Raw genomic sequence first — 11,291 nt, forward strand, 5'->3', positions numbered from 1 at the left:
TTGTCCTCGGCAGTTTCTTTGTTGGTGCAATGAGCGTGGTAGTTTTATATGTGTTTTATACCACTCCAATTACACTCCCCGATCATTACGTTAATTCTCTTTGCTTACACTCCCCGGTTATTCACTGTGCTCCAGTTTTTGTTAATATATTTTCTGCTCCTTGGCACCGGGATTTGACTATTTTTTTATTATACCGAATGGAGTTATTAATGGCCTTTGTTTCTTCCTGTGTTGGGTTTTCTCTTGGCCATTCTTCTGGTAGAGAATTGGCAAGGGTGGAAGTACTAATCGCGATGGATTCTTTTGGTTTGACTCGATGACCCACATTTACGAGCATTCGATTAGATATTATTTGATGGGAAAAGAATATTCAATCGAGTTATATTTGCGGCATTTATCAAGTTATCACCGGACTTTTCCTTTGTGAACACCCTCTACTATACTATTTGGATTCTTCTTTCTATTTTGATATGATCTGGTGTGATGAATGATTATAAACTCAAATTATTTTGCAAATGCAAGGCTCATGAGAAAACGGATTGGTTTGAAGATCCTCATGGAATTTGAATGGGAGCAAGACAAAGATCTTCGGGCAAAGAGTAAAGAAGGGAAGAGAATAAAGATTTGCTTAGCATCCTGTAGTGACAAATAATCATATGCCTTCTCACTGCAGCCTGTGATTTCATCTGTGATAGTTTTTGCAAGAAGATCCATGAAATAAACATAAGTTTCTCACGGGACTGCCTGCCGAGCACTGAGAACACGATTATAGGCACCTTTCATGAATGATTTCTCTAATTGACAACATGATTAATGCATGGATTCTCAAGTGCCTCAGGTGAAAGGAGCTCCAACTATGTGTGAAATTCTACTATTCTATTTTGCACCAAAAGACATAGTAAATTGAGCCCCAGGATTAGATATTCCTGAGCAGTTGGTGGAATAAGATCTCTTGTATCTGTGTAATATAGCTTCAGCTACAACAAGTCCCTCGCAAAGGCATCTTGATCTTTAGTTTTTACACTGAGAACAACAACATGCTAAAAAAGATCCCTTGCTAGCATCAGTGTTGGAAATAATACTGAGAGGGGGGGGGGGTGAATCAGTATTATCAAGCCAAATATTCCCTTTTTAAAATTCTAAGGATATACGCTACTTCAGTTAGTAAAACCCGTGTATATACGCAACTATCTAGAAGGAAACCCGCGTATACAATGAAAACTTATGATATACTTTATCTTTCAGATGTTGATTATTAATCTGTGTATTTGAGTGAAATAGATAGTAACCAGACTAGTAAAACAGAAAAGAAGACAGTCACACACAAGAACACAAGATATAAGGTGGAAACCCAATGTGGGTGAAAACCACCTGCTGCAATTCGTCTCTATCTTTCTTTAATTAGAAACTTCCTTTTACAATGTACTGGTGCAATCCTTTACCAGTACGCAGGCTACAACCTGCAGAGAGCTACAACCCTCTCTCGTTTTCCAGCTTCTCCTGGAAGGGAGCTACAACCCCCTTAGCTCTTGTACTAGCCAAGATACTAGTACGTAGGTGCTGGCCTACTGAAGGATATAACCTTCTCTTTCTTCCAGGGACCACGTTTCATAAATTTTCAGACTGGATCCATGAACATCAATCAATCATCGAGTATATATGCATCAAACAATCTCCTTTTCCCCAATTAGCACTGAATCAAGTAAACACTTCTCTGACAGTTGTACCCAGAACACAGTAACAGTAACCACACACCAAATTCTGAACCCAGAATACTGCAGCAATAAACAGAGGCAGCTAGATCATAATTTAAAAGATATACGCTACTTCAACAACCTGAAACCTGTGTGCATACGCTCCTGTGTTTGGACCAACCTACGTATACGTCGTTTTCATTCACTGAACCAGCGTGTATACGCTCTTTCACTTGACTGAACCTATGTATAGATCTATAAAGAATAATTCATTCTTTCAAATATTCAGACACTAATTAACATAGATTGTCAGATTTATAGATCAAGCATGCACCTCATATAACATATCAAAATCATACAAAGATACTATTATTCGAGCTTAAAGATTATGACCCATCAATAGAACTTATCCTTCTTTATGCGCTAAGGTTCCTCCTTCATTCAGATCCAGATCTGCACCATAACCCCAATCACAAATATTTCAGATCTAGCACTTATTAGATATTCAATTCATTCAGATTGATTGCCTTGCCAAATGATCTCCTTCCTCTTTTATAGTCTTATGCCTTTCACAGTACCACGGTCCAAAACCATAAAACACAATACCATGAACCCAATACTTGGGGTCAACACTTTTGGATGCAATACCACAGACCAAAACCATAGGATCAAAAACTGTTGGACTAATACCATGAGCCAACGATGAAAGTGCGTGAACTTTTCTCTTCATGAAAGGAAATTTTCTCTGTATGAGAGTGCGTGAAATTTTCTCTATATGAAAGAAACTTTTCTCTGCATGAAAGTGTGTGAAATTTTCTCTACATGAAAGAAACTTTTCTCTTCATGAAAGTGCGTGAACTTTTCTTTACATGAAAGAACCTTTTATCTTCATGAAAGTGTGTGAACTTTTCTCTACATGAAAGAAACTTTTATCTTCATGAAAGTACATGAACTTTTCTCTACATGAAAGAAACTTTTATCTTCATGAAAGTGCGTGAACTTTGCTGCACTATAATTTATCATCTGAGATGAGTGGGTTGCCATCAAGTACAACATATGTATCATAATGCCAACAATCTCCCCCTTTGGACTTGATGGCAACAACAACCAATCACTCTCCCCCTTTGTCATCAAGGGCAAAGGGCAGACCAAGATAATCTCTTTCCTAGATAAACTTTCCACTGCCCATACTCCCCCTGAGTACCTGCTGAAATCTCTGAATGAGCTCCCCCTTTGTATATGCCAAGGTGTACCACTCTGTCCATGCTTCCTCTGAGTACATGCTGAAGTCTCTGCTCTGCTGAAGTGTGTTGTTCATTCTCCCCCTGACTATAAGCAAGGTTTGCAAAAATATGTTTTACAAGAAGAACAATGACTTATACATCATAAAAGACCATCCTATCACCAAAAGACTCAATAAATACATCCATCACCCAACCAAGTGGGGATCATCCACCCAAACAAGTGGGGATACATCAGAAATGTACATATGACAACCAACAACATTACATCTTCATCCCAGGAATAGTGGGGAAACCAAGATAGGCCGTTACATGACCTTGACACCATAGAGACGAAATATCTAGAGCAATACTTATGAAAGACACCAAAAACTGATAGTAGCAACATCTGTTAATCACCATTCAGATCAGCAACCATGATTTCCTTATGTTCTTCCTTTGCATTTGTTCCACCTGAAACCAACAACAACTGTGAACTAGAACCAAAAGCTTCTAAGGTAATGCCAACAATGCATCATTAGAAGTTTATCTGCTCCCCCCGAACCTGTGCCAGAAGGTCTCTCTCAGACCCAATTCAGATTATCTCCACCATAACCAGAGCCTGTCCCTAATGATATCCATCAAGCCTCCATATTCGCGACTATATCTACACAAACCTGCGTATGTACGCGGATCGTCCTCAGGAAACTCGCGTACACCCATTTTTCTCTAAAATAGATAAGATTTAACAGCAAGATGATGCATCAACTACCCCCAGCTTCTATCTGAGGTATTCAAATGTCTCCTTGGGCAGTGTTTGGTGAGAATATCAGCAACATGTTCCTTAGAAGGAACATACTCCAACTTGACCTTTTGTTCCAACACTTGTTCCCGGAGAAAGTGATACTTGATTGGTATATGCTTGGTTTTTGAATGCATGACTAGGTTCTTAGAAATGCTGATTGCACTTGTCTTATCACATAATATGGAGATAGGTGGTGTACAAGTGATTTGAAAGTCCTGCAAGGTTTGCATCATCCAAAGAAGTTGAGTGCAACAAGATGCAGCAGCCACATATTCCACTTCAGTTGTAGATAAAGCAATCGAACTCTGTTTCTTGCTGAACCAAGATACTAATCTGGAACCCATAAAGAATTCTCCATGACTTATGCTCTTTCTATCATCCACGCTTCCAGCCCAATCTGCATCTATATAAGCATGTAGAGTGAGATCTGTATCTCTAGGATACCATAAGCCATAGTTTTGAGTTCCTTGAAGATACTTGAAAATTCTCTTTACTGCCTGAAGATGGGTTTCTATAGGATTTTCTTGAAATCTTCCAACTATTCCCACTGCATCCATGATGTCTGGTAGAGTACCTGTCAAATAAAGAAGACTTCCAATCATGGATCTATAGGTTGGTTGATGCACTGCTGCAGATTCATCATTTGCACTGAGGCTGCATCCTGTAACCATAGAGGTACATACTAGTTTTACATCTTCCATGCCATATCTTCAAGATCTGCTTGAGATACTTGGTTTGAGACAAAAATATACCGCCTTCATTTTGTTGGATTTGCAATCCAAGAAAATATGTCAGTTCTCCAAGCAAATACATTTCGAATTCTTTCTGCATTACCAAGGAAAAGCTTTGACTCATAGCTTCTTCATTGCTGCCAAAGATAATATCATCTACATACACAACAAGTATTAGCAATATGTCATTTTCAATTTTTATATAAAGATTGCTATCTGGTGATCCTTTTGAAAAACCCTGTTGATGAAGATATTTGTCCAAATGGTAGTACCAAGCCCTTGGAGCCTGTTTAAGACCATAGAGAGCCTTTTTTAGTCTGCATACAAGATTTGGATCATTCCCAAGGATGAAGCCATCTGGTTGCTCAATGTACACTTCTTCTTCTAAGTCTCCATTCAGAAAGGTTGATTTCACGTCCATTTGAAATACTTTGAACTTCTGAAAGCTTGAGAGAGCAAGGAACATTCGGATGGCCTCAAGTCTAGCAACGGGAGCAAAAGTTTCTTCAAAGTCTATACCTTCTTGTTGAGCATACCCTTTACAAACAAGTCTGGCCTTGTTTCTAATCACTTCCCCATTTTCATTCAACTTGTTTTTAAAGATCCATTTTGTCCCTATGACATTCTTATCTTTTGGTCTAGGAACCAACTCCCAAGTGTTATTCTTTTCGATCTGCTCAAGTTCTTCATCCATTGCCTTGACCCAGCATTCATATTTGCATGCCTCTTTTACATTTTGAGGTTCAGTGGAGGAGAGCAATGCCAAATAGCTTGAGGCTTCTGCAGTTGTTCTTCTTGTTTGTACACCTACCTCTTTCTGCCCCAAAATCTGAGATTCTGGATGATAATTCTAAACGTACTTGGATGGAGTCTTCTCTTCTATCCTTATCTGCTCCTCTGGTGTCTCTTGAGGTTCTTCTTCATCATCAGTCTGATTTGGAGAGTAGTCTTCATCCTCTTCAATATTTTCATAATTTACTTGCCTAGGAATGTATCCTTTTTCATCAACCACTACAGCAATGCTATCAACAATTCTTCCAAGTCTTTTATTGTAACACTTATATGCTTTGCTGTGGGGAGAATAACGAAGGAGAATGCCTTCATCTTCTCTAGGTTCAAGTTTGCCAAGTTTTTCATCATTATTCTTAATATAGCATTTGCTTCCAAAAATTTTGAAATTCTTTACCGAAGGAGTCCCACCATACCAGAGCTCATGAGGAGTTTGAGTGCTGTTCACTCGGACATTTGTTTTGTTGAGAATAACAATCGCAGTAAATGCAGCTTCACCCCAGAAGGTTGCGGGAGTTCCAGACTCATCAAGCATAGCACAAGCCATTTGTTGGATCGTTCTGTTCATCCTTTCCACCACTCCATTTTGCTGAGGAGTCCTAGCTGTAGAGAATTCCCTTCTTATTCGATGTTCTTCACAGAAATCTAAAAATTCATTTGAGGTAAACTCCCCACCTCTGTGGGACCTGAGGCACTTAATTTTGTGATCTGATTCGTTTTCAGCCAAGGCTTTGAAGGATTTGAATTTTTCGAATGCTTCGTCTTTGTGCTTCATAAGTCCTAACCAAACCATCCTGGAGAAGTCGTCAATGAATAATATAAAGTATTCTTCTCCTCGAGGTGACCTTGTCCTAAATGGACCACATACATCTGTATGGACTAGCTCAAGAGGCCTCCTAGCTAATCCTTCCTTCTCAGGGAAGTTAGTTCTGGTTTTCTTACCAAACTGACATGATTTTCATATTGTGTTGTCTGGAATTTTGATATCTGGAAGACCACGAACTACCTGGTATTTGCATGCTTTCCTTATTTGTGAAAAGCTTAGATGCCCCAACGTCCGGTGCCATAACCAGTGTTCATCATCCTTGCTCAAATAGCATTGTTGGTGTCCTTCTTCAAATATGTATAAATTATTTGGAGTTCTTCTACCTTTGATCACTGTTTTTCCTATATCAAGATCACAAACACTACATCCATTTGATCGAAATATTACCTCGATTCAAGCCATCAACATACAAAACATTTCCAGCTTTGACATTTTCTTTAAACTGAGTAGTGCCTATCCCTTTTATGACTGCAGGGATATCATTTCCAAAAGAAACTTTCTTTCCCTTTTCTAAAACACTATATGATTCAAGTTTTTCTTTGTCATCTATCATATGCTTTGAACACCCACTGTCGATGTACCATATATTTTCCTGTCCTTCTGCATAAAAAGCTATCCCACATCTTTCTGGTTGTGGTTCCTTTATTCTCCATGTTCTGGTGCTTGAGGCTTGTTCCTTTGTCTGCCAAAACTTGCTCCTGCATTCAGAATCTTCATGACCGAAGTTATTACAAATAGAACATTCAATTTCATTTTTAAGGGCCGAAAAGTTGTTATAGGTCCTATTCGTAATCCCAGTCATACTTCTTTGTTTTTGAGCTTCTCTAGTCATGATTGTCTTATAGGCAACACATTGAGCTACTTTGTGACCAAAGTTATGGCAAGAGAAACATTGGCCATTGAAGAAACTTATGCGATTATCAAATCTACCAGCCATTTGACTGTAGTTTCTATTGTCATCCATTCTTGAAGCAAATTGAGAAGTTTTTACCTGTGGCTGGTTGTAGCTTTTGTTCACTCTTAAGATGGATTGCCCCTGGTTTACCTAGTAGTATTTGTTTATTCTTGATGTAATTCGTCCCTGTTTAACCTGGTGATCTCCATTGGGCTTTTTCTCATTCCTCCTTGCTGCATCAAGATAACTCTTTGAGGTGGATGCTTGAGATGCTTCTCCATTATACCCGAGACTTGTCTTGAATAGTGGAGAACGCTGTACATTGATAATATCATCCTGAGTTTCAGATCCTTTAACAAATTTAAGATTAAGAGCCTTTGTTTTCTCAATTTCTTTCCTAAGGCCAACAATTTCACATTCTAACTTCTCAAGAAATTTTTCTTTTTCATCAAGTTGGAATTGCAGAGTATCAATGATCATATCCTTTTCTTCTAAACATGTTTTGAGTCTAGAAATCTCTTCATAAAAAACATCTACATCTATAGCGTCCATGTAATCATCATCTTCAAAAGCCATTATAAATTTATAATCATTACCTCATTCATCTTCGTCACTATTTGATAGGCCATCACTGTCTTCATGAGTGTAGTAACTTTTCTTAGTTGCATTCTGTTTCTTGTTCCATCTAACAGGTTCCTTCCCTTTGTCAATCTTACCCTTATGAGGACACTTGGCAGCATAATGACCAACTCTTCCACAAGCAAAGCATTTGAAAGGTAACTTACCTCAGAATCTTCCATCACCCCGTTGAAGATTCTTGACAAAATTTGATTCTTCTTCTTCTTCTGACACGTGTCTTGACTCATAGTAGTCTCCTTTGCCTGAAGCCTTGAAAACAACTTCTCTCTTGTTCGATGGTCCTCCTTTCCTCATTTCATAAGTAGTTAGAATCCCGTGCAGCTGTGACATGGTAAGGTTTCGTAGATTCTCTTTTTCTTCTATTGCAGAAACTTTAGGTTCAAACCTAGGGGACAAAGATCTTAGAACTTTTTCAACCACAACAGCCTCGTTTATTTCTTCACCCAAGTTTTTCATACAATTAACAATCTCATCTACATGAAGGAAATAGTTAGCCACACTTTCATCATTGTGCATTCTGAGATTTTCATACTAAATTCTGAGGGTTTGAAGTTTTGCTCGTTTTACCTGTTCATCTCCTTCATAGCTTAGAACAATATTGTCCCATATATCCTTTGCGGATTTATACTGCATAACCTTGACAAATTCTGATTGAGATAGACATCTTAATAGGGTATTGACTGCCTTTTCATTTGTTTCATATTTCTTCTTCTCAGCCGGATCTGTAGGAGTTGTTGATGGAAAAGTGTACCCTGTATCGATGATATCCCAGACTTCTGTACCAAGAGATTGAATATAGGCAGTAACTCTTACCCTCCAATATACAAAGTTTGTCCCATAAAAAATATGGCCTAATAGATGCTTCTCTCTCGTAGTGGCTCATGATGATGGATCTTCCTCCAAGCAATCAAGCTTCTTCAGAAGGACCTACTCTGATACCAATTGTTGGAAATAATACTGAGAGGGGGGGGGGGGGTGAATCAGTATTATCAAGCCAAATATTCCCTTTTTAAAATTCAGAGGATATACGCTACTTTAGATAGTAAAACCCGCGTATATACGGAACTATGTAGAAGGAAACCCACATATACAATGCAAACTTATGATTTACTTTATCTTTCAGATGTTGATTATGAATCTGTGTATCAAAGTGAAATAGATAGTAACCAGACCAGTAAAACAGAACATAAGCCAGTCACACACAAGAACACAAGATATAAGGTGGAAACCCGATGTGGGTGAAAACCACCTGTTGCAATTCGTCTCTATCTTTCTTTAATTAGAAACTTCCTTTTACAATGTACTGGTGCAGTCCTTTACCAGTACACAGGCTACAACCTGCAGAGAGCTACAACCCTCTCTCGTTTTCCAGCTTCTCCTAGAAGGGAGCTACAACCCCCTTAGATCTTGTACTAACCAAGATACTAGTACGTAGGTGCTGGCCTACTGAAGGCTACAACCTTCTCTTTCTTCCAGGGACCACGTTTCATAAATTTTCAGACTGGATCCATGAACATCAATCAATCATCAAGTATATCTGCATCAAACAATCTCCTTTTCCCCAATTAGCACTGAATCTAGTAAACACTTCTCTGACAGTTGTACCCAGAACACAGTAACAGTAACCACACACCAAATTCTGAACCCAGAATACTGCAGCAATAAATAAAGGCAGCTAGATCATAATTTAAAAGATATACGCTACTTCAACAACCTAAAACCTGCAGGCATACGCTCTTGTGTTTGGACCAACCTACGTATAAGCCGTTTTCAGTCACTGGACCAGCGTGTATACACTCTTTCACTTCACTGAACCTGCGTACAGATCTATAAAGAATAATTCATTCTTTCAAATATTCAGACACTAATTAACCCAGATTGTCAGATTTATAGATCAAGCATGCGCCTCATATAACGGATCAAAATCATACAAAGATACTATTATTCAAGCTTAAAGATTATGACCCATCAATAGAACTTATCCTTCTTTATGTGCTAAGGTTCCTCCTTCATTCAGATCCAGATCTGCACCATAACCCCAATAACAAATATTTCAGATCTAGCACTTATTAGATATTCAATTCATTCAGATTGATTTCCTTGCCAAATGATCTCCTTCCTCTTTTATAGTCTTAGGCCTTTCACAATACCACGGTCCAAAACCATAATAACACAATACCATGAACCCAATACTTGGGGTCAACACTTTTTGATGCAATACCACAGACCAAAACCATAGGACCAAAAACTGTTGGACTAATACCATGAGCCAACCATGAAAGTGCGTGAACTTTTCTCTTCATGAAAGGAACTTTTCTTTGCATGAAAGTGTGTGAACTTTTCTTTATATGAAAGAAACTTTTCTCTACATGAAAGTGCATGAAATTTTCTCTACATGAAAGAAACTTTTCTCTCCATGAAAGTGCGTGAACTTTTCTTTACATGAAAGAACCTTTTATCTTCATGAAAGTGCGTGAACTTTTCTCTACAAGAAAGAAAATTTTATCTTCATGAAAGTGCGTGAACTTTTCTCTACATGAAAGAAACTTTTATCTTCATGAAAGTGCGTGAACTTTGCTGCACTATAATTTATCATCTGAGATGAGTGGGTTGCCATCAAGTACAACATATGTATCATAATGCCAACAATCAGCTCATGAATCGTTGCAAGTGATTCACACTACAAGGGAGGGAGGGTTGGAAATCCTGTCAACATAACCTTCAGTGGAGACGGTAAAGTTGAACATGTTGACAGATCATTTCTAGTATAAACAGCTTTGAAGTAAATGAATACTTGAGATACATTCAAGAGTGTGCCTTCCATGGCTTTCCTTTCTTTGAAATGACGATAATTCGCTATTTCAACACCTTCAAACCCTGCAACTAGTTACTAAGAATACTTTCGCTGCAAGTTAAAGCCAAAGGGAAAAACTGAATAATAAATAGGTTCAACAGGAAAATAGTTATGAAAAGGTTAGCTCCGAGCCTTGTGATGTTGAATCCTTAGGAGTGGAAGAGTATTGTGAGCAGGGGTAACATAGAGAGCTAGAGAAATAAACCCATGGCTTTGAGCATCTGTCAAAGGCAATAACACTAAAGGTGGGCATCTTTTATAAACAAAAATAATACAAAAACTTCAAGCTTTCAACCATCCTTCAAGGCCTTGAGAGGCTCAATAGCAAGGGATTATTTTTAAGTAAGGAAAATTGATGAGTTCCCACAAATTATCGAGGAAGGATAAAGTCAAGAAATTTATGAATACTTTTCTGATGTGAGGTATAGGCTAGTTATATCTGTAGTGAGTAATGTTGGTCGCTCTATTTAATTTTTTATGTTGGTCATGATGTAACTCTTATGCATATGTAGTGGATTACAGTCATTGTTGCTAGTTGGTTGAAGGATTAAGTCTTTGCATTTAAGTCCTGGTATGTACATTGAATAGAGATATTGTACATTGGTTGTTTGGTGCACATTTACAGAGGATATTGCAGTAACATTGAATTGTGAGTGGCTTTTTCTTCTTCCTCATTGGTTAATATTTGGGATCAGTTTATTTAAAGTGTAAGTTTGATAATGAAGAAAATGACCAGAATTGATAATGCATTAGAGTTGTTAAATACTTTGATACATTCAGGTGTTGATGGGATGGTAAAAATCAATAAGGAAACTCTTTTCGACTTTAAAATCTATCT

The 11,291-nt window shown here is 38.0% G+C and overlaps 1 pseudogene; it reads right to left on the reverse strand.

Annotated features, from left to right (window-relative positions):
- Nucleotides 1-504: 504 nt before the first annotated feature.
- On the reverse strand, nt 505-10,423 carry LOC149204838 (26S proteasome non-ATPase regulatory subunit 8 homolog A pseudogene; annotated as a pseudogene).
- Nucleotides 10,424-11,291: the final 868 nt, after the last annotated feature.

Source organism: Pinus tabuliformis, chromosome 1_2 (assembly GCF_031772625.1).
Source record: "Pinus tabuliformis cultivar Carrire ecotype Pingquan chromosome 1_2, CPIR1, whole genome shotgun sequence".
Taxonomy (NCBI): Eukaryota; Viridiplantae; Streptophyta; class Pinopsida; order Pinales; family Pinaceae; genus Pinus; species Pinus tabuliformis.